Consider the following 23,673-nt stretch of genomic DNA (forward strand, 5'->3'; position numbering starts at 1 on the left):
AAGAGCTATTATTATATATCCCTACTTTAGAGCTAAAGAAACTGAAGCATGGAGATTTTCAGTAACATGTTCAAGTCAACTAGATGGTCAATGGTGTCACCAGTGTTTCCACTCTAAATCCATCTGCCTCTGGTGCTAAACTTTTGGGTTTGAGACCCCTACCTTGACTCCCAATGCACTGCCCACCCTGATCCACCAGATGGGATGTTTACCTACAACCTCTCTAGCTCATGGGCCTTGTCTGTCTGCCACAGGCACTAGCCTGGCCCTTGGGAAACTTCAGGACTGGCTCAGGACCTAAGCCACCACTCTGTGTCCATGTAGGGCCTAATGGGATCAAGAGAGCCTGTGGTGTGCTAAGTCAGCTTGTCATGGTTTAGCAGGGCCAGTCATATGCGTCACCTCTGTTATACATTCAACGACATCATGTTGTTAGCTTGAAATTAGCCACCATGGGAGTATTTACACCACAGAAATGGGCAAACACAACAAACCAGGGCTTTGTTGGAGGGAAAACCACATTTACCAGTACACCACTTGGGACAGACAATAGGAATCATAACAAAACCATCTCTTAGACAGTCTTTTTTTCATAGCCTTTGATAAACAAATCATTCTTAATTCCCAGGACCCCATCAAAAGAAGTTCAGGTGAAACTGTACATGTGGGAGCCGGGTCTTCTTGCCCAGAGGCAAATATCCTTCTTGAACCTGTGATGCTCTCCTTGCTGCATTAAGAGAAACGGGCTAGGAAACTTTTTTATGCTTTCCTACATTCTGTCGAGCTTGCAGTCTTGCTGGAAGGAGGGAGCCATTCTCAGGTGCTGAATTGGAAATTGCTTATTGGAACAGCTGCTGCTTTCAGCTGAGTAAGCAGGACATTCAAGGGTGGTGCTTTCCAGCTATGGTGCTACAGCCAGTTAAATATTAGTGTTAGGGATAGAAAATAAGAAACAAAAGGAAAACCATCTGATGGTTTGATAGGAGCCACAGCGACGCTTCCCTTACACTTTTAAACATAGTGTAGGGTGAAGAAAAGGATGGGAACACCAAAATAAGGAAGGCTCGCATCTGAGCCTTGGCTCTTCCACTTGCTACATGTTCTGATAGGACAAAACGGTAGGAGAGAAAGCAAAGGTATAATGGGTACAAGGGAGCCATTTCAAGTCAGACGAAAAGACTCTTCTCTAGGACAGGAACTCAGTGATGATTTTAGTACAACACTCATTCACTTGCTTATTCAGTTTGCTGGGCACCTACTATGTGCCGTGAGATAAACTAAATATAGTTGTGACCAACAGAGGCACAGCTCCTGTCCTCATGGAGCTTACAATCTAGTGTGAATAGAAACATTCAATGTGTAGCACTAGTTAGGTGTGATGTTTGTTATGATAAAGAAAATAAATGAGCCATGGGAACAAAACAGGGAGGAATTGTGGCTGACCTGATGGAGGGACCACAGAATAAAGTCCTGCTCACAGAATGAGAGGGCAAATGGCTGGAAAGCCAGAACAGATGGGTTGACAGCATGACCAAGATTCATCAATCACTCTTGCAAGGGTCCTGTAAGAGCACTAGAATGGACCAGACACCATGGGTTTGGAAATCAGAGACCTGGGTTCAAATCCTTACTCTACCTCTGATAAGTTAAGTTATTTAACCGCTATGAGCTTGGTACCTTTGTCACGTAGAGGGATGGTGATACTTACCTTCCGGGCTTACTGTTTGGATTAAGTTAGTGTCTAGTATAGGACTCAGCATGGTGCATGGCCTATCACACGTGCTCAGTTAGTTATAGCTAGACATAAAGATTAATCAATGAGTATTTTTTAAATTAAGGATCTCTTAAACTGCACACACAAGCCACTTGGTGAGTAAGCGCCAAAATCTCTATCAGCAGAAGGATTTAATAAGGCTTAGTGGTCCTGTCCTGTAAGGTAACTTGAGAGTTTGCACAGCAAGAGGTTTCGAAAGTGCTTGCATTAAACACACCCAGAGTTGTCAGCATTTGTTTGCAGCAGCAGGACCATGCACTGTCTTTTCCAAGCTACCTTGTCTTGCTTTACCCAAAATGTAGTTCCCACCTACAGTGATTCTATTCCCAGATTTCCCCACGTGAATTTCCATTTCATTCTTTTCAATAAATAGCAATTGGATAAATATGTTTCCCTTTGCTTGCAAAACCTTTCTTTTAAACAAATTCATGAACTGGGGGGGGGGGGGAAATTCATTGTCAGATGTGCCAACTTCCTATTAGGGAAAACAGGGTCATGACAGAGACTTAAATCCTCCTAAAAGTTTGAGTTGGAATAGATCAATTCAATAGCTTCCCTGAAATGTGCCACCTCGTTTTTCATCTCTCTGGAGATGTATGCAAATGGCAAAAGTCTACAATAGTTTTATACATTGGAGTTGCAGCAGGGGTGATAGGCTTAAATGCATTGTTTCCTTTATTCCTTTGCTCACCTTTAGTGTCAATTACCAAAGAAGATAACAAAACGCAAGTTGATCAATCTCCCCACTTTAATTTAGCAAGACAGGTCAAAATGGCTTTGTTCCTTGGCCGACATGCCAGGGAGCTGTTTTCACATATTAATGTGACATGACTTGGAGGATCATAATAACTATGACAAGATAAAGGGAATTAGTTAAAACTTAATTAAAACCACATGGATAACAAGTAGAACACTGTATGCTTAGTAACCTGAATTTTTTGTTGCTGGATTGGCAAAAAAAAGGAAGATGCTTTGCAGCAAGCACAAGGGCCCCAATTAATAGAGCATTGCATCTGAATGTCTGAAATAATCCAATCCAAATCAGAATCAAAAGGAAATGAAACTGGTGATTCTGATACCATCAGCCGCCTCCCGGCCCACCCAGGACAGAGTATGAGAACAAGGGTGGAGTTCTCATCAACCCAAAGATTAGAAGCACTAAGTCAGTGGTTACGACATTGTAGTATGCTTATTAAAAGGTTTGTTATAAAGCAGAAACGAACACACCGTTGTAAAGCAATTATACTCCAATAAAGATGTTAAAAAAAAAAAAAAAAAAAGGTTGATTCTTGGGATCCATTCCAGACATTCTGATTCGATGAGCCTGGCACGGCAGATCCAAAATCTTCATTCTCAGCTAGCCCATTTCAGTGTTAACTTACTTCTAATAAAAATATATTTGGAGCAGAAACTAACACACCATTGTAAAGTAATTATACCCCAATAAAGATGTTAAAAAATAAATAAATAAAAATAAATAAATAAATAAATAAAAAATAAATAAATAAATAAATATATTTGGTTACAGTAGACAATGTGGTGAGCTACTATGAAGTTATGTAAATATCCTGCTCCTCCTTCAAGTTTCACTGCCTAGTTTTAGCACCCATGGATGAGCCTTACCTGAACCAATTATTACTATCATGGTTGCAAAACGGTGATTTTTCAAACTCCTATATTTACTAGTTGGCATTTATTATTTTTTTCTCTATATCAATTAGGAGATATTATTTCTTCCTCGTTCTTTTCTACATTTATTAGTTGGGATTTTACTATAGGGAAGAACTCTCCCATTGATTGAGGATGGATACTTACTTTATTCAGTGGGTGACTGATCCATTACTATAATTTAATTTTAATGCTCATCTTGTCCCATATTTGAGCAGAGGTAGCCCCTTCAAACTGGCTCCTGGAGACTTTTAAGCATGTCTTTACTTTATGGGCAACAAAATATTCCAGACTTATCTGTACTTCCCTGCCCAGCCCTGGAATCAGACATTTCTCTGAGGAGCCTTCATTCCTCTTAGTGGGTATGGGACAGTATTTGAAAACTGAGAAGGATCCAGCATCATTTTTGTGGTATTCCAACCAAGCACGCATATGGTAAATATAATTGTGAGGAAACATCAGACAAACTAAAATTGAGGGTCTTCCATGAAACAAGAGGGCTGCCCTTTACAAAAATGTCAATGCTCAGAAAGGCAGAGGAAAGGAGACTAAAGGGACACGCAAAGCAGATATAATATGTGATACTGGTTTCGATCTTGATAAGAATCTTCAAAATGCTATCTGAAGAATATTTGGAGGACAATTTGAATTGGGGTAGAATCTGAATGACTGTAGATTAAACAGTAATACTGTACTAATACTAAATTTTCCGATTTCATGAGAATGATAAATGTTATAATATGTGGTGGAGGGTATATAGAAGTTCATGTACTATTCTTGCAAATTTTCTATCAGTTTAAATCTATTTCCAAATATAAAGTTTTTTTTAAATGGACAATATGGCATGAAGGCAAGATTTCTAAAGTGTGCTACTGGTCCAGATATAAATGATGATTTACTCGAGCAGACAAATTTTCAGATATAACAAACACATCTAAGCCATAATTTCACCAATATCGGTACTTAGAGGGGGCTACTCTTAAAGAACGACTATCAGTAAATAATTGCACAGGTGCTAGAAAATCCCTTGAAATTCTTGTTAAAATGCAGATTCTAGTTCAGTAGGTCAGGGGTGGGGCCTGGGATGCAGCATTTCTGAAAAGTTTGCAGATGCTGCTGGTGCTTCTGGTCTGTGGACCACTCTCATAGTAGCAAGGACTCAAGGCACTGAGGAGAATGGCTACGCGTAGCACATTCCATCGAATTTTGTTTCTCTCTCTCCTATGCCTTACCACTTGTTCGTTTTCTAAAGGCGGCAGTTTACTGAAAGAATTTACTAAGAAAAGCCAACCAAAAGATGACAAAAAAAAAAAAGTCTAAGAAATTCACAGCTCTACACTAGAGGTTGATTAGGGTCAAAAGAAGTTATCTTTAAACCTAATTAAGATAAAGGATTCCTCCGTAGGCTGAGAGAAACTCCAAGAGCAAAAGCTCCGAGGACACGTCAACTCCTGTCAGATTTCTGTCAGAAAAATGTTCCATCCAGGAAGCACACTGACAGCCTTGAAGGGTGACAGTCCTGACTGTAATTCTGCAGGCATTTTTAATATTATAAAACTCAGGAAGTAATAATAATACCTTAATACTGATCGGTTGTTTTAAACTTTATAAAACCCTTTTGCATGCACTAGTGCATCCCAGTCTTGACTTCTTAAACCTGTTATTGTTCCTGTCAAATTAGCGGCTCTGGATTCCTTCAGAGTAGGGATCATGCCTTGCTCATGTCTGTCTCCCCAACATTTGGCAAAGGTCTGGCTTCCGGCAGGGTTTCGACAAATATAAGTGTGAAAAGAAACTTTTCCTCTAGTCCTCAAATACGTAATAGCACATTTCATTGAAATTATCATAAATTATTATGATTCACTATTATTTTATGTATCTCTAAGAAAGAAAAGATGTTGCCGTGTAAACCTTGTGCACCACTGATTGTAAGACACACCCCAACTTTAGAGCTGTTGAAATGTGCGGGAGAAACGTGCATCTTAGAATTGAGAGATGGCAGCAGTTGTTCTCCACTATGGTGTCACCCACCCAGCGCAGACTGGAAACGGATAATGACCAAACGTGGGAGGGAGGGAGACAAATAGAATCAGGGAGAGGTTTCTTTTTTTTATATACTGTTTGATTCTATTTAAGTCACATTCTAGAAAAGACAAAACTATAGTGATGAGCAAACAGAAGAATGCATGAAGTTATATACATTTTTCAAAAGAAATCAAATTGTACTCAAAATTAGTGAATTTCACTGTATAAAAATTATACCTCAATAAAGCTGATTTGTAAAAAACAGGGTTTGTTTTTTTTTTTTTTTTTCAATGACTTTGGGGCAGACAGGAATCCTTCTCAGACTGTAGTCAAGTTGGCTGCCATCTTTTTTCCGGAAAAGCATTGCTGAACTCACACCTTTACAGGAAAAAGCACAGACCAGGTGAAAGAATCCATGAGACAGTGTTCCAAGTCCAATGGCCCTTTAACAGAAAGCATAATGGAGAAGGAGGAGGAAAAGGCGGCAGAGGAGGGATGGGAGGAAGAGAAGGAGGAAAGGGAAAGATGCCATTACGGTCTTGTTACACAAACCTGTGTAGTAGCTATCAGGGGAACCCAGCCCTACAGAAATCCAGTGAGCAAGGATGCTTGGAGGAATTGCAGAGAAAAAGACCAAGAATTCTCAGCCTCTGGTATAAAAGCCTTGATGCAGGGTAGACACCTTTCTGCTAGGGGTCAAGGAACCGTTTTTGTGTGTTGTCAAAGGAGGCTATCTCAACAGGTATTCATATTAAATGCCAGACTCTAGGGCCCAGTGGGACAAATGAAGAAATCTGAATGGCCCCCGAATGAGGTCATCCCTACCTAAGTGAGCCACATGTCACCATAACTCAGAGTGACAGCCACACCGCATGCTGCTCTGCAGCTGCTTTTCTTTGGGTTGAAAGGGCATTTGTTGAGATTCTCCCCTTAAGTAATGACCTTGGACAGATTACTCTGTGTTTGTTTCCTTGTCTATAATATGATGAAAGTAATAGTACTCACCTCATCTTGATGTGAGGATGAAATCAGTTTATCCATGAAAACCTTTGGAGCAGTGCCTGGTGTAAGGCAATCACTTCAATGAATGTTAGTTATTTTTACTACTATTATCTGATATATAATTGTGCATAATTGAAACAACGACATGATTCAGTGCTGGACTAGGGACCGTGCAACAGTTTGCATAGGCTGGCAGGGTTCCCAAATTAAAAAAAAAAAAAAAAAGTCTTCCGTAGGCAACAGGGAAATGAAAACAGACAGACAAACCACAACGGCTAGAAAGAGTCCAGTTCTAGAAAGCCAGGAGCATGAACTTGCGGGAAACACGACCATGCCACTTCCCGAGAAGTCACCTCACCACAGCAGAAGTTCAGAGACCAAGCTGCCGGTGGCCCAACCCACCGCCCGGCAGCCCTGCGTCTGCTTCCGGGATGCTGCGTAATATTCTTATGCGCAAAAACATTAACCTCCAGAATCAAATGTGTCTGTTAATCAACCAACACACCACTCACACGGCCACCCTCTCGCAGCGTTCCCCCTCCGGAGTGGCGCCGCAGGCACATCTCATTTGTCAGCTGGTTCAACTGCTTCAGCGTGACATAATTTGGAAATGGGAAAGATCCCAAATTATCTTATCTTGAGGTGACAAATCAAGTACAGTGCCCACAAGCTCAGACAGTTCACCTGCCAAATAAACAAAACGCAACAGGAGTAAGGGTATCAATCTTGTAACAGTTTAGGGAAAACAAGTTTATTTCTTATCTGAAAGATTAATGAACCGGGCTGTAACCTCACCTCTAATTGTGGCTGAACAGAAATTAGGTGCTGTTTTTAATCTATTCTGCAGTAACATCATAATGTCATGTGACAAAAGTTCATAAAGAAAGGGTCTACACTTCTCTGTGGAGTTATTTAAAATATCCAGTGACTAGTCATTAATGCCAAATTATTAAATTTTTCTCAGATACACTGCTATTTTTTAAATATATATATTAGGTGAAGTCAAACTAATAAAAATATCTTCTTACTAAATAAAACTTTGTTTTCCTATTATAGACAGCTATAAAAAATGTATATTTACTTAGCTTATTACTGGTATATTTTTAAATGCTGTATATCTTTCTGACATTTTGCTGAACTTACTTGCACCAATGGCCCCTCAGTTTATTTCTTCCACTTGATTCCCCTAGCTTCCATATCTGAGTTGGGACCAAACCCTTGAAAATCTGGGATGAAGAGGAAAAGGTGGCAGCAGAGGAATGAGGAAAGAGCACTTGGTTGCCTTTAGGACTGATAACCACCAGACTGAACGCTTTTGGAGGCTCAGTCACAAAGTACAACACCTGCTCTATCTCAGAATTCTGTTCAAAATAGTTGTATATTTCATGAAACTCCACATGGTTAAAAATAATCATACCCAGGGAGCTCTTTTCCAAGTGGAATGTATAATGTGTTTTTCCATCCACAAGACTCTGAATAAGTACAGGGGAGAGATTGATCCTGAGGAAAATCAATTTCATTAGAGAAGCAAGGGATGGTGATGCCTAGAGAAGCAAAGGCAACATTTCCCAAGAACTCCCAACTGGGGAGGGAGGCTGGAACCTTGGGCCATGTTTACACTGCTGATTTGGGCAGTAGAATTTGGATACAAATTCAAGCTGAATCTTCTATATTGTATTCATGTATAAACTAATTTGAAAGGAAAATGATAATGACCCAACACTGAAGTTTAGCCATTAGTCTAGGCGATGAACTGTGCTCACCTGATAACCTAGGAAATTCTAGGCACATCCAGGTGAAATGATCCTTTGGCGTGTGTGTGTGTGTGTGTGTGTGTGTGTGTGTGTGTATTTTTCAATTGAGATATTGTTCCATGTCTAAATTATCCAAGCCATGCATAGTCAACACACAGCAAACATTCAAGATACGTTACATGTATGTAAAATGGGCCTTTTTACTAAGGGGTGAATGATCAGCTGACTGCAGGATACCTTCATTTAAGAGGAAACTAAGAAGAAAAAAAATCTGAAAACATATATATATATATATATATCCAAAACACTTTGCTGTACACCTAAAACTAACACAACACTGTAAGTCATATACTTCTATATTTTTTTTTTAAAAGAGGAAACTAAAAAGCAAGGGGAGGAGGCTAGAACCCACTATTTTCTCCTTGTGAACACCTCACTTCTTGTACCAAAGAAGGCTTCAACAAGTGGAAGGAAAGTACACACCAAGGATTTCTGACTGCCCCTGCCAAAACTTTGATCTGGGAACCTCTGTAATTCTGGGGGTGTTCCTAGCTGGAACACTCTGGCCGAGACTTTCTTGGTCTCATGCTCGTTGGTGAAGGACACACGGTCTGATTCTGCTGCTAAGAGCAGAGAAAAGCATTCAAGTACTGATTCCCTTTGTCCATGGCCATGAAATCTTCCCAGTGACTAGGAAGACTTAAAGAGAAATCCATAGAGTAGGCATCTTCCTTTCTTCTCACCAATAAGATCAAATCAAGACAATAGCTTCATCCCTCACAGTAACAACATAAGGACTTGTATTTAGGACCTACATAAAGGCACAGGGGTAAGTGCCTCCCTAAAAGAATAGGAAGACATCATGCAGCTTAATAAGGAAGGAAGATCTGGAAACAAATAATTAGACATACCAGTGTTACACTCAGATAAATGAAAAGTGCTACATGACATGAAAAAGGGATCCACAACCCCTATAAAGAAGCTATGGAAGCCTCCCTGGAAAAGTGTCATTGGTTTGGGTTATAAATGACAGGAAGGAATTGGTCAGCTGGAGAAGCAAAGGAAGGATATTCTGTCATAAGGAAACAGCATCGCAAAGGCATCAACGTATCCAAGGGCAGAGTGCAGCCCAGGTCTCTGAATAGTAAGCAGTATGGGAGTGCAAACACAAGATGAAGCCAGAAAGGTAGAGAAGGACAGGTTCTCAGGATCTTATTTACCATGTTAAGGAGGATGGCATTTTCCTAGGGATGAAGTGGAAATCCAATGGAAATTTGAAGTCAGGGGAGCAATAAAGTAGATTGGATCGCTGGGGGCTCTGTGGAGGATGAGAGAAAGGGCAGAAAAACATTTATGGAAGCTTTTCTAATTGTCTAGGTTGAAGAAGATGCTGGCCTAATTTGAAGTATTAGCAACAGGAATAAAGAGGAGTCCATCAGAAAGACATTTCTGATTTAGAATTATAGAACACATTGGCCAATTAAATAGGGAGAATAAAGGAGGAGAGGAGAAATGGATGACAAGATTTTTATCTTGAATGGTTAGGTGGAAATTGACATGATTAATCAAGAAGGATCAGGTTTGGACAGATTGGGTTTGAGATGCCAAGGGGAAGTCAAGCACTGATGTCTAGTGAACAATGGGGAATACTGATCTGGTTAGGAAATTTTATTTGTAATGGGTTCTTATGATTTATTTAGTTCCTCAAATGTTTAGAAATTTTGACAAGTATTCAGAGAGAGTAAAAACTATAGTCTATATCCTCTTAGAACTTATATTTCTAGAGAATCTCAACTAAAAATTTTGCCTATTCAATTCCTTTCCAAACTTCCACTTTCCTCCATGGCACAGATCAGTTCCCATCTGCAGGAAGTTTTCTTCTGTTCCCAGATCTCATAGTTATCTCTCCCTCCTCTGAACACTGCTGCCAAAGTGCACGTTAACAATACCTTTCCTTTGGTATTTGTATGAAACTTGTGCCTAATTTTGTCAGTTAAGTTTTCACAAATATGTGCCTTGCTCTTCCCAAATAAATTGAGGATATCTTCAAAGGCAAGAGCTATACTCCATTCTTCTTTTATTATCTCTAAAGGTCTTGCACAATGTCCATTAGAGAGTGGCAGCTTAGTTGAGCCAGACTTCCTGGGCTCGAATCCCAGCTTTTTCACTAACTTGTTATCTGGGGCAAGTTACTTGCTCTGTGTCTCAGTTTCCTCATCTAAAATGAAGGCAATAACCATACCTACCTCATAAACTTTCCATAAAAATTAAGTAAGATAGTGGGAAGCAGCCGCATAGCACAGGGAGATCAGCTCGGTGCTTTGTGACCGCCTGGAGGGGTGGGATAGGGAGGGTGGGAGGGAGGGAGACGCAAGCGGGAAGAGATATGGGAACATATGTGTATATATAACTGATTCATTTTGTTGTGAAGCTGAAACTAACATACCATTGTAAAGCAATTATACTCCAATAAAGATGTTTAAAAAATAAATAAATAAAAATTAAGTAAGATGACAAATGCAAAGCACTTCCTAAGTTCCTAGGATACAGCAAGAGTTCAACAAATATTTGTGTCAGGATAAGTTAGGATGTGCTGTGTTAACAAACAACCTCAGTGTTTCAGTTATTTAAAACAATTAGGATTTATTTCTTCTTCATGCTACACATTGAATGGATCTATAAGGGACTTCTGTTCATCACATCACTCAAGGACCCAGGCTGACTGTCAACATTATCTTGAACATTGCTGGTTGCCATGTCAGAGGGAAAGAGAGGCTGGAAGGTCTTGCACCAGCAAGTAAATATTCCATAATGTAGGTGACATGTCACACTTACACTGAAAAGTCATTGGCCATTGTGGTCATACGGCCTCATCCAACCACATGGGGACAAGGAAGTACAATCCTACCATGTGCCCAGAGGAAAGGGGAAGTGAATCTCAGTTGAGTATCTCTAATGGCTACCCAAATATTTGTTGTGCTATCGTTGTTTTGTTGTTGCTTAAACAAGTACTTAGAATACAGTCAGATTAATACTAGAAACTCCATTTGTGTTAGCTACTAGTAGTATAAGTACCACTGAAGTTTTCATGTGAACAATGGAGAAGGAGGAAATTAGATGAGTTTGACATACATTTAGGAATTGGAATTGATAAGAGTTGGTGATAGATTGGATGCTGGAGAAGGAGGAGTGCGTGTGACAAAGATGAATCCTAGGTGTCTGGCTTGACTAACTGGCAAAACACCATCATCTCCTGCCAGAACACCTTCACTAACTTTTTAATGGGTTCCATTGTATCTACTCTTGATCTCTAGCAGTCCATTCTACACTGCAGCCAGACTGATCTTCTAAAACCCAACTCTCATGTCACCTTGCTGTTTAAAACATTCAATGTTTTCCTCTTATTTTTAGGACAAAAGTCCAAATTTATTAATGCAGCCCCAAATGTTCTACATGTTCTCACCCCAGCATCTTCTCCAGATACATTTCACATCATCCCTGCTTTGCTCTCTATACTCCAGCCCAATTGACTCTTTTTCTGTTCTTCAAACTCAGCCTGTTTCTTTCCACCCCAGGGCCTTTACACATGCTGTGCCCTCTGCCTGGAATTCTCCCACCACCACTCACTCCTCACTTGGCTAGATAACAGGGCTTCAGATACGACCTCTGAAGTTCACTTCCTCCAGATCAGTTCTGGAGCCCCCTTCAGCAATTTCCCAGCACTTGGTACTGCTGGTTTATAGCACTTGTCACAACTGTACTTCATTAGTTAATAAAAAACTGTTTTATATCTATCCTCCTGATAGACTGTAACAGAGATTTTTGTCTCTTCTGTTCACGCTACTCTATTTCCAATGCCTAACACAGCTCTCAAGTCATAATAGACCCTCAATAAACACTTGCTGAATGAATAAATGGATGAACAAACAAATATCTTTGTAAACAAAATTTTTAGGACAGTATAATAGTCAATATAGGTATGATTATAAATTATCCAACCATTCTCCTATTTCTGTCCATTTAGATTGTTTTCAAATGTTTACTGCTATGGTAAAAATAGAGACAGCGATGTAAAAACAAAATATTATTTAAACATCTGGTGCTAAAACTTCTTTTAGGAGAGAAACTTTATTAGGGGAAAACTCTTAGTAAGAGTTTGGAGGTACAGTGATATTCTAAGGGTTGTATGGCTACTGGCCCCCCAAACTTCAAAGAACAGGAATTAACTGGCCTCACTGAAACAGGAGATAGAATTTCTCATTGTTCTGACAGAAACAGAGCAAGTGGAAGGGAAAGAATGGAGGAGCGAAGAGAGAGAGAGGCGGGCAGGATGTGATGGTGGGTGCTGGGTGGCCACGAGAGGGGCCCTGATCACAGGGTGACCCAACAAACCCTGGAGAACAGAACATGGTTTGTAGTGCAGCCGTCCCCATGAATCTTGGCTTTTAGGTAATATTTTTGGTGGTTTTTTCCTCCAGAACTGATGCAGGAGCTGGTTTTCATGTCTGGATTGACATGTGAAATGAGAAGCTGCATGAAAAGAAGGAATCAGGAGGCAGACAGTCAGAACATCTCCCACTTTTATCCTGATCTCCAAGGGGCAGGGCAAGGAGAAGCTAGCTCACATCTGGTTGCAAAAACAACCTGAAAACATACCTTTGGAGAGCAATCTCTATCTATCAGCTATCTATCTATCTATCTATCTATCTATCTTCCTATCTCTCTTTCTCAATCTTTCTCCCATCTAAGATTGTCTCCTTTTAGGATAAATTTCGAAAACCAGAATTACTGGATGAAAGGTTAAACACACGTTTATAGTAAAATGATTTCTAGCCATTCATATTCCTACTTCTTTTTTCAGTGAGAAATTCTACAGAATAAAGCAGTGTTGTCCTCAGAAATGGTTGTCTTGGATTACAAATTCCAGTTCTTTTGGTTAAAAGTCATCCCCCTAATACTCTTTAAAACTACACACACAGTAAGTCCTTAATAAGTGACTATTGAATTAAATTCCCAGCACTCCTAGTGCTTAAAACTTGTCAGTTTTTATTTGGACTTTTTATTCTCCTATTTCTAAGAAGGCTGCAATGTCTTGATTTTTTAGATCATAAGTCCCTCTTCTCCTGACTTATAAGTATCTCAAGTCTTCAAAATCATGCTGTATATGTTACAAGAATCTTGGTTCTGTGAATTTTCTAATTCTGTAAAAGTTTTGTTTTTTAAAGCATCTCAACACACATACTCCAGACTAGCATAATAAGTTCACAATGATTACCTAAATCTCTGAAATTCAAGTAAGATTTTGCTTGTGCTTAGTTTTTAAAAATGTAAAATTATTTTTGGCCATTACTTCCTTTTTTACCTAATTGATCCTTCTCTTTAATGTATTTCATTAAAAATCTAGCCAATATCATAATTAACCATATGGTTGACAAAAGCAAAAAGAAACAGAGTAATAATTTCAGAATCTGTCAAGGTGCCATTTTATTTGGAATCTGTTGACCCAAGTTAGAAAAAAAAAATGAGTAGCTCTAAGACAAAAAAAAAATTTAATCTTTAATAATCCACTGAATAGCCATTTTGCCCTCTATTCATACTCTATCAATACTTTAAAGTTTTTTTAAAATCAAAATTACTCTCACGCTGCTGTTGATCACTTGGCCCAATACATTTGTGGTTGGGTTACTCTGACCATATAATGTTTTCCAGGGCATAACAATATCACCTTTAGAAACTTATTCTACAGTTGTACTCTCACAAAGATCCATGTACAAGAAGGTTTATTATAGCATTGTTTGTAATATCAAAAGGCAGGAAGCCATGTAAATCTTCAACATTTGTGGGCTAAATAAAGTGCAGCCAATAAAAAAAGAATGAGATATAATTACACATGCCAACACTAAATGAACTCTAAGATATAATTTAAGTGACCAAAGCAAACTGCAGAACATTGTGTATAATATATATTTTACATGCTTAAAATATTTCACTCGAAATAATTTATTATTTTTATCTAATATTTATTATTATTAACTCATGATAATTGTTTCTTCTAGGGAAAGCAGTAGAAGACTTGGATTTGAGATAGAAAGAAAACTTACTTTTCACTGAAATGTTTTCATTTTTTACCGTGAAAATATATTAATTTTTAGTTAAAAGGAGACAATAAAATGGGAGGAAGGAGAAACTTTGCATCTATATGTCATGAAAACAATGAAAATCCCTATCAATTTCAATTCATGGTAATCAATTCAAGTTGCAATTAGCTACTGTTTTATCTCGGACCCCATCAGCAACATGCCAACATCTCACCAAATCTTACTAGAGTTTTAACCTCACACCAAACAGTCATTTATTCAGTCATTCATTTATTGAATCACTCAGTTCATACTGTGGGCCTGCACTATGCCAGGCCCTGTCCTGGGACGTAGGAACACAGCTGTAAAGCAAGAACAAAAACAGTTCCTGACCTCCTCGAGCTCCTGGTCTAGCTGGGAACACAACCTTCGAAGTAAGTAACTGGATGTATGTTGACCAGCACTGAGGGAACATGTGGAGAGGCTTACACCAGTCTCCGTGTCAAGGAAGACCTCTAAGGAAGGGAGGCTTAAGCTGACACCTGTAAGATATGTAGGAGTTAATCAGGCGACCGGGCTTGTAAGGCTTGTTCCAAGAAGAGATGGGCAAACAGTCTTTAAGAGATGGCTCCAGCTAAGAGAGAGCTCTGCTTGGAGAGAATGAAAGACATTAAGTTCAGAGGAAAGGATGAGGAGTGATGAGGCTGGAGAGGCCATCCAGGGGCAGATCTAGTGTACCTGAACACGGTTAGGAATTCTAGACCTCACTCTAATGACAAGAACCACAGCAGGGCTGTAAGCATCTGTATTAGTTTCCTAGAGCTGCTGGAACAAATGATCACAAACTGGGTGGCTTAAAAAAAAACAGAAATTTATTTTCTCACAGTTCTGGAGACTAAAAGTCTGAAACCCAGGTGTCCACGGGACCATGCTCCCTCTGGATGCTCTAGGCGAGGTGCTTTCCCAACCTCTTCCTAACTTCCGGTGGTTGCCAGCAATCTTTGGTGTTCCTTGGCTTGTAGACACGTTACCCCAATCTCTACTTCTGTTACCACGTGGCTTTCTCCTCTCTGTGCGTCTGTGTCTCTGTGCCCAAATGTCCCTCTTCATATATGGAGTCTGGTCATATTCGATTTAGGGCTCACCCTGATCCTGGATGACTTAAATCTTAATTTGATTACATTGGCAAAGACCTTATTTCCAAATAAGGTCATAGTCACAGATTCCACAGACATGAATTTGGGGAGGACACTATTCAACTGAGTACAGCAGGGACATGATATAATCTGATTTATATTTTAGGAAAACTTCTGATGATACTAAGGGTAAAGATAAGGGGGGAGAAAGATGGGAAGGAAAGAGATTAACTTCATAGACATCTTTATTATATGTTGAGGTTTATTTTGAGGTCCTACAGGTGTCAGACATTGAGCTAACAGCTGTTTCCGTGACATCTTGTTCAGTCCTCACCCAGTCCTGTGAAGAAAGTCAGAGAGGCGACTTCACCTGTCCAGGGTCACACAGCAACACTTCAAACGGGGATCAGACAGGCTCTGGAACCAGCACGATTTCCCTCACTGCAGGCTCAAATCGGAAACTTGATGAAGGCAACGGGAATCCTCTGATATGGATTACCAGGAAGTGGAAACATCGTCACACTAATAGAGTTCTGTTTGCAAGCATACTTCCTACTCCTTATGCAAAGCCAGGGCAAAAGGTGAGCAGCTAACATGTCCTAAAGGGCAATCATATTGTAATGTAAGGGAAGCTGACAGTTCCAATCGCTGTGTCCACTGATTCAACACTGGGTCAGAAATGTTTTTTTTTTTTTCTTTAAAAAAAAAAAAAAAAAAAGACCTAGGTAAAATCTGTGCTTCACAAACACAAGCTCATATTAAAATAAGCCTGCTTTTTTTTTTCTTTTTAATAAGATGAAGAAAGTTGAAGCATTATCTGGAAACTCATACAACAGAAAAGAATTCAAAGGAAAAAGAGGTTAATTGGTGGGAATCGTTTGGACCCATAGCTGATACTGATCAAAAAACACAGCCAGCTGGATCTTCTCCCCCTTGGCTGCTTTGCCTCCATAGTCCACAATTTTAAAGATGGATTGAAATTTTAAGAAAAGACAATGAAGACCAAGGTTATTCCCTCTTGAGCTCAATAATTTTCGGTGGGCGGGGGGAGGTGGTGGGAGGTGAGATTAGTATTCCTGGTGTAGGTTATAGTGTTTATCACCTATCACAATTTTATAATCTCAAAATCTAACCAGAGCACCCAACTTTCAATTTTCTCTTTTTGTTCCATTGTCTTTTCCTTTCAATATATAAAAGAGAAAGGAAGGGAGGGAGGGAGGGAGGAAGGAAGGGAAGAAAGAAAGGAAAAAACTGGAAGAAAAGAAAGTAAACATGAAATCCCAAAAGGGAGAAGAAAACAATGATCCAATCAATGATTCTGATATTTATTACTGGTTAAAAAATAATAATAATAATAAAAATGTTAAATCAAGGCTTTATTTTAAAAACTGTTTCCTAAAAATAAAGAATAGATGTGTTTAAAAGCAATTAATAAGCAGTTTTTATCTAGGAAGTGAGTGATTTTTGTGCAAAGAGGGAAAAAAGGCTCCAGGCTTTGCCTCATCTCCTAGAAGCATCCCATATTCTTAGATGTGATGTTGCCTTGGTAACCACAACTTGGTGACCTCGTTATTTCAACCTAATCCTGCTTTGAAATTATAGTTGCTCCACCCTTTTGCCTGGCTAGCCTGATAACATAATCATTGTAAATGAGGATGGGAAAAAAAACAGCAGGATACAGTCCCTCCGGTGACACAGGACCGGTCTCACCTTATCATGGAAATAGACGAACAATTAAACGGCATGAATCTAAAACCCTAAAATTAGATTTTCTTATTTTTTATATGGCTTGTTATGCTTATTTTCAAAACCTACCAGTTGATTCAATGTAGCAGAGTATCTTGATATTACTATATGAAAATGGAAATTTCCTATTTTTGTTAAAAGAAAAAAATAAAGGAGTGCTAAACTGTCAAAGGTGACATTCTTAATATGCTATTGTTTTGCCCAACAGCCTAATAGAAGCAGGAATCAGAATATAATTTTTTAACAAATAAAATGACAGCATCCGGGTTTGTTGGCCCAGATTAGCTTCCCCTAGCTAAAGCCCCACAAATCAGTTGTCATCTTGAATTCAGACTTCTTTCATAACAAAGGGGTCTTAGGAGACTGCATTGCTTGAATTCTGAATACAGCAAGTGTAAACAGAGTTTAAAGGAAAAGTAATGAACTCATTTGTTTCAATTTAGGTGCTTTGAGATCTCTGTTCTGCTGGGAAAGGGAAGGAAATTCCGTTCTCTTTCTCAACTCATTTCCTCATTTTGTGTTCTAAAGTGGCCAGGGTACAGGGGTGCTGGATTCAGATCTCAGTAAAATTTTCATACTGCACCCAATTCATACACTGAGGAGTCTGAGTAGCTGTGTAACTCTGTCTCTTAGGCCCCTGAGCTCCCCCCAGTTTCCCCTCCAGGAGACCTTTCCTATATCTGATGGTCACACCTCAGCTTGCCTGTTGTCTTTCCAAGAGATCCCCAATTGTGGCATTTGGAGATGGGGGTGGGAGGGAATCATATGACTTGGCTATACTCCCCCTCTCCCCCAATTCTCTTGGTGGCAGTGGTTCCAATTCCTCTGCCTCTCCACTGTGTTTTTACCAAAGAATAACCCCTGGATACTGGTGGATGTGCTGTTGGCCTCACTGTTGACTGTCAACAATGGCTCACAGGTGAGAAGCAAGTTCCTGGTCAGGGTCATCATCCAGAGAGAAGCCTGAACCACATTGGATATGCCCAGGGCATAATACCACCCACGCTTGTACGCCTTCTCCCTGCAAAAAAAGACAGCCACCACCACTAATTTCTTATAAATATCAACACTATTATGATATTGTTTTAATGATGTAGGGAAAGTTGTAGCTTCTTGAAAAAACTATGCCACAGATGCACGTAGTTACTTTGTTATTCTGTCCCCACTGGACCAACTGTAGAACCAGGACCAAGGGATGTACTCCACAGGTAGACACATCAAAACTCATTATGAGAAGAAATTTCTAAATAGTACAAGCTTTCCAAAGACATAATAGACAGTCTCAACAACAAAGGAAATACCAAAATATAAAAACCTAACAACACATACCCTTGACCTCCCAGAACAGATACGAGAATAAATATTATATCCTACTACCTTCTAAGTATTCATCAGATAGTGTACTTTTGGCTTGGGAGGTTCTTAAATGATATACATCAAGCATCTGTGTAGGAACAAGCAAAGAAGAGTAATAAAATTATGAGAATCATGGTAGGATGAGGGTAAGGGACTGATAACAGACAAGTGTTAGGTCTAGGCTGAGAATAACTCAGCTAGTTATTGTAGGATCAAATGATAACACATGCAAAAATAGATAGAAAAAGATAAATCATGAGAAAATTATAAGGAATTATGATAAAATTGGTAGCTAGGAGCGCTTCAGCTTCCTAAAAAGTGGAGAGATGCAAACTCTGCCTGATGAAACCATTCTACTGAACCTAGTCGAACCAGAAAGAAACAAAGTTGAAAAGGATGACAAAGGTGGCTGGAGGCAGAGAGGGGAATCTATAAAGAGAAGGCATAATACCGCCAGGGTTTGGACAATGAAGTGTCCTGATTCATTTCTCACGGCTTCTACTCTGCACCCAATGGCGTTGTCAATAACCAAATTCCCATACCTTTCCCACATCTCCTTCACCCTACCTGGGATCACCTCCCATCTCCTCCATCATTCATCTCTTTCCTTCTTCTTCAGCTTGCCTATCTCCCATTTATGTTTTGGGTCTCTTCTCAGTTGTCACTTCCCGCAAAAACTCTTTCTGGACTCCCCCCCATGCTGAAAACAAGTCCTTTCCTGTCCTTTCTCTAACTCTATGTTGTTATTGCTTCTGGTCCCATCTTCTCCACCACCACCGTCACACCATAAACTTATAAACCCTGTGAAGGCAAGAACCATGACATTTACCCAGTGCCTGGTGCATAGAGTAGACACTCAATGAATTCATTCATGCATTTATACGCTCAACAAATATTTACTGAATATACATTCTGTTCCAGGCACTGGAGTAGAACCGTGAACGAAATGGATTAGTTGCCCATCTTCATTTTTGGGAGAAGGAAAGATTTTTTTTTAGTCAAGTAAACAAAAACGCTCAAGATGGTTAAAGATTGCTGTAAGTGGAATGAAAAAAAATAACAGGCTGATAACATGGAAGAGGAAGATCTTCTGTTAGGCCCACCTCTTTGAATCCTTGCAGAACTTGTCACCAGCAGCTTTAAGCCATGCTCTCTCTCCATGGGGCACTCACCAAGGGCTCGCAAGGCATCAGGTGCTGAGGTCCTTGGGGAGATGTCAAGCCAAGGAGGGAAACTGGCTTGTAAGTCAGGGACTCCAATTATGGGTGTAAGTGCTATGACAAACATGTGATGGTGAGGGCAAAAGAATAAGTACGTGGAAGACTGGGGAGAAGTGTTCCAGAAGGGCTCCTGGTGAAGGTGACACTGAGCCTGGAGACTCTGAGCCCCAAGGGTTCTGGGACCAAACTACCTGGGTTTGAATACCACCTCCACCACTTACTAGCTGTGTGACATGGATGAGTCACTTAACTTCTCAGTGCCTCAGTTTCCTCAAATGTAAAATGAGAGTAATGATAATACTCACCTTACAGGGTAGCTGTAAACTATTTAGAGGAGGGTGCACACTTCGTGAGTGCTATGTGTATTGACCACTATTAACATTTTTCAGGATGCAGAAGAGTTAGCTCAGTGAAGAAAGGGAGGTGGAAAAGCATCCTAGGAAGAACAAGTATCTGTGGAGTGAAGGGAAGAATGGCAATGGCTCTAAGAGGCCAAGTCAGTTGGTCAACAGGCTCTGCCTTTGTGTACGAGTGACCATAGCGGGGAATTCACTGGGCCTAGCACTGCCCTATGGGTTAAGAACAGACCCAGGAGAAAGAGATGATGTAGTCTCTGTCCTCTGATATATTATATTCAACAAGACTAAACACACAAGAAGAAACTGAAGAAGGATCTGAGACAGCATACAACCAGCGCTGAACTAGGTAGCCAGATGTCAATGATAATAAAAAGAAAAATAGGATTACAATAGCTATGTGTTTATATTGCCAAGCACTGGGCTAAACACTTTACACGCTTTTCCTGCTTGAATTCAGCTTACAAACATCCACATTGTGACTTTCTCCAATGACAAAACCTCCAGGAGATTTCACTGAAGGAAGAGATTGGCCTTACTGCCTCATGAGGACAGGAAAGCTTGAGCTAGGCTTTAAAGGAAGGAATGAATTTGAATAGAGGGATGGGTGAAGGAGGGACTAGAGCAGGGCTGTGTGACGGAAATATAATGTGGGCCCCAAATACAAGCCACGTGCATAATTTAAAATTTTCTCATAGCCATGTTTTTAAAAAGTAAAAAGAAGCAGAGGAAATTAACTTTAAAAATATATTGATTTAACCCATTATATGTAATTATTATTCTATCAAGATGTAATCAGTATAAAACATTATTAGTGAAATATTTTAAATTCTTTTTTTCTGTATAAAGTCTTGGAAATCCAGTGTGTATGTTACACTTCCAACGCATCTCAGTTTCAAGTAGCCATATTTCAAGTGCTCAAAAGCCGCATGTGGTTGATGGCTACCATCTTGGACAGCATGGGTCAAAAAAGAAAAAAGAACTGGCATTTATACCCCAGTGTACATAGCAGCACTATTTACAAGAGCCAAGACATGGAAGCAACCTAAGTGTCCATTGACAAAGGAATGAATAAAGAAGATGTGGTACATATATACAATGGAATATTACTCAGCCATAATAAAGAATTAAATAATGTCATTTGTAGCAACATGGATGGACCTAGAGATTATCATAGTAAGTGAAGTAAATCAGACAGAGAAAGACAAACATCATATGATATTGCTTATATGTGGAATCTAAAAAAATAATACAAATGAACTTATTTACAAAACAGAAATAGACTCACAGACATAGAAAAGAAACTTATGGTTACCAAAGGGGAAAGGAGGGGGAGGGATAAATTAGGAGTTTGGGATTACAGATCCACACTACTATATATAAAATAGATAAACAACAAGGACCTACTTTATAGCACAGGAACTATACTCAATATCTTGTAATAACCTATAGTGGAAAAAGAACCACTATTTTTAGAAAAAGTTCTAAAAAAGAAAATATATATATATATATATATGTATAACTGAATCACTTTGCAGTGCATCTGAAACTAACACAACATTGTAAATCAACTGTATTTCAATTAAAAATTTTTAAAAAAGAACTGGCATAGGGACTTGCCTGGTGGCACAGTAGTTAAGAATCTGCCTGCCAATGCAGGGGACATGGGTTTGAGCCCTGGTCCGGGAAGATCCCACATGCTGGGGAGCAACTAAGCCCATGAACCACAACTACTGAGCCCACGTGCCACAACTACAGAAGCCCGTGCACCTAGAGCCCATGCTCCACAACAAAAGAAGCCACTGCAATGAGAAGCCCACGCACCGCAATGAAGAGTAACCCCCCGGCTCCCCGCAACTAGAGAAAGCCCACGCACAGCAACGAAGACCCAACGCAGCCAAAAATAAATAAATAAATTTTTTTTTTTAAAAAAACTGGCATTTATCAAAGTCTCATAAGTCCTCAGCCGCTTTTGTTTTTTTAAACTTTATTCACAGATAATGTGTTAAAGAATGACATTCATTTTTAATTTTTTATTTTTGGCTGCGTTGGGTCCTCGTTGCTGCGCGTGGGCTTTCTTTTTAGTTGCGGTGAGCGGGGGCTACTCTTCATTGCCGTGCACGGGCCTCTCACCGTGGTGGCCTCTCTCGTCCTGGAGCACCAGCTCTAGGTGCGCGGGCTCTAGAGCGCAGGCTCAGCAGTTGTGGCGCATGGGCCCAGCTGCTCTGCAGCATGTGGAGTCTTCGCGAACCAGGGCTCAAACCCGTGTCCCCTGAATTGGCAGGCGGACTCCCAACCACTGCGCCACCAGGGAAGCCCCACTCAGCCACTTTTTTTTTTTTTTTTTTTGCGGTACGAGGGCCTCTCACTGTTGTGGCCTCTCCCGTTTCAGAGCACAGGCTCCGGACGCACAGGCTCAGCGGCCATGGCTCACGGGCCCAGCCACTCCGCGGCATGTGGGATCTTCCCAGACCGGGGCACGAACCCATGTCCCCTGCATCGGCAGGCGGACTCTCAACCACTGCGCCACCAGGGAAGCCCTCAACCACTTTTTATACACTATTTAATCTTCTCAATCACCCTCTTAGGAAAGTATTATTATCCCCATTTTACAGATGAGGACACTGAGACTCTAAGAGATTAAGTCGACAGCTAAATAAGTGGATTGACCTAGAATTTAAACGCAGGCCCAACCAACTTCCAGCTTGGGCATACGCCTCAGGCGAAGATGGTTTAGTCAAACACCACAGGGGGCTTTATTCTACAAAGCAAGATGGTGCTTGAACAAGGAGAAACCACGCAGATCCTGGGGTCAACTTCTTCTCAACAGCTTCTTCCCCAGGCCTCACAACCCACAGAGCTGGCTTCTGTAGCCTCCAGGATTTGGAGGAGGGAAAGAAAGTGAAAAAACAAACAAAGCTTTCCCTTTCCAGTTGAATAGAAATCGAAGCTTTTGCATTGCTCCCTAACAGCAAAACTACAAAAGGATATTGTAGGAGGCAAAGAAGGGCACCCGTGGTCTATAAATATTGAACTTTTGTTGCAGGGACGTGCAGGATGAGGGAACACTTGGCTACTTCTCCACTGGTGGAGCAGGGTTGCCATACACCCCTTGGGGCCTTCATTTTGTTGTCAGTGACTGTTTCTGTAACTATTAAGAGACGAAAGTGGGTATAAACAGAATTAACAGTAATTTATGATCTGAAAAGAGACAGCAGGAGTTTGAAATCTGTCTCCATTAGGATACTCTCCCTGCACTCCACTGGAACCCCAAGCCACAGGATCCAGTAGGAAAAGGGTGTCTATCCAGCGGTCCTAGCAGGAGAGATGCTTTTCCTTATGCCCAAAGGTCAAGGTTCAGCCAACTGTCCAGAGGGATCTGGCCTGTGCTGAGCACGCTGCTGGGACCCTATCTCCAGTGTGGGGAGATACTGTGCTTTTTAGATTTTTGTTTTATTTATTTCTTGTTCAATGATCCCCCCCTGATTTCTACAGGGCCCTCCAAGCCTGCCCCTCTTACACCTCAAACATCGGCAAAGCCCACCAGGAAAACTGACAA

Source organism: Tursiops truncatus, chromosome 5, assembly GCF_011762595.2.
Source record: "Tursiops truncatus isolate mTurTru1 chromosome 5, mTurTru1.mat.Y, whole genome shotgun sequence".
In the NCBI taxonomy this organism is placed as follows: domain Eukaryota; kingdom Metazoa; phylum Chordata; class Mammalia; order Artiodactyla; family Delphinidae; genus Tursiops; species Tursiops truncatus.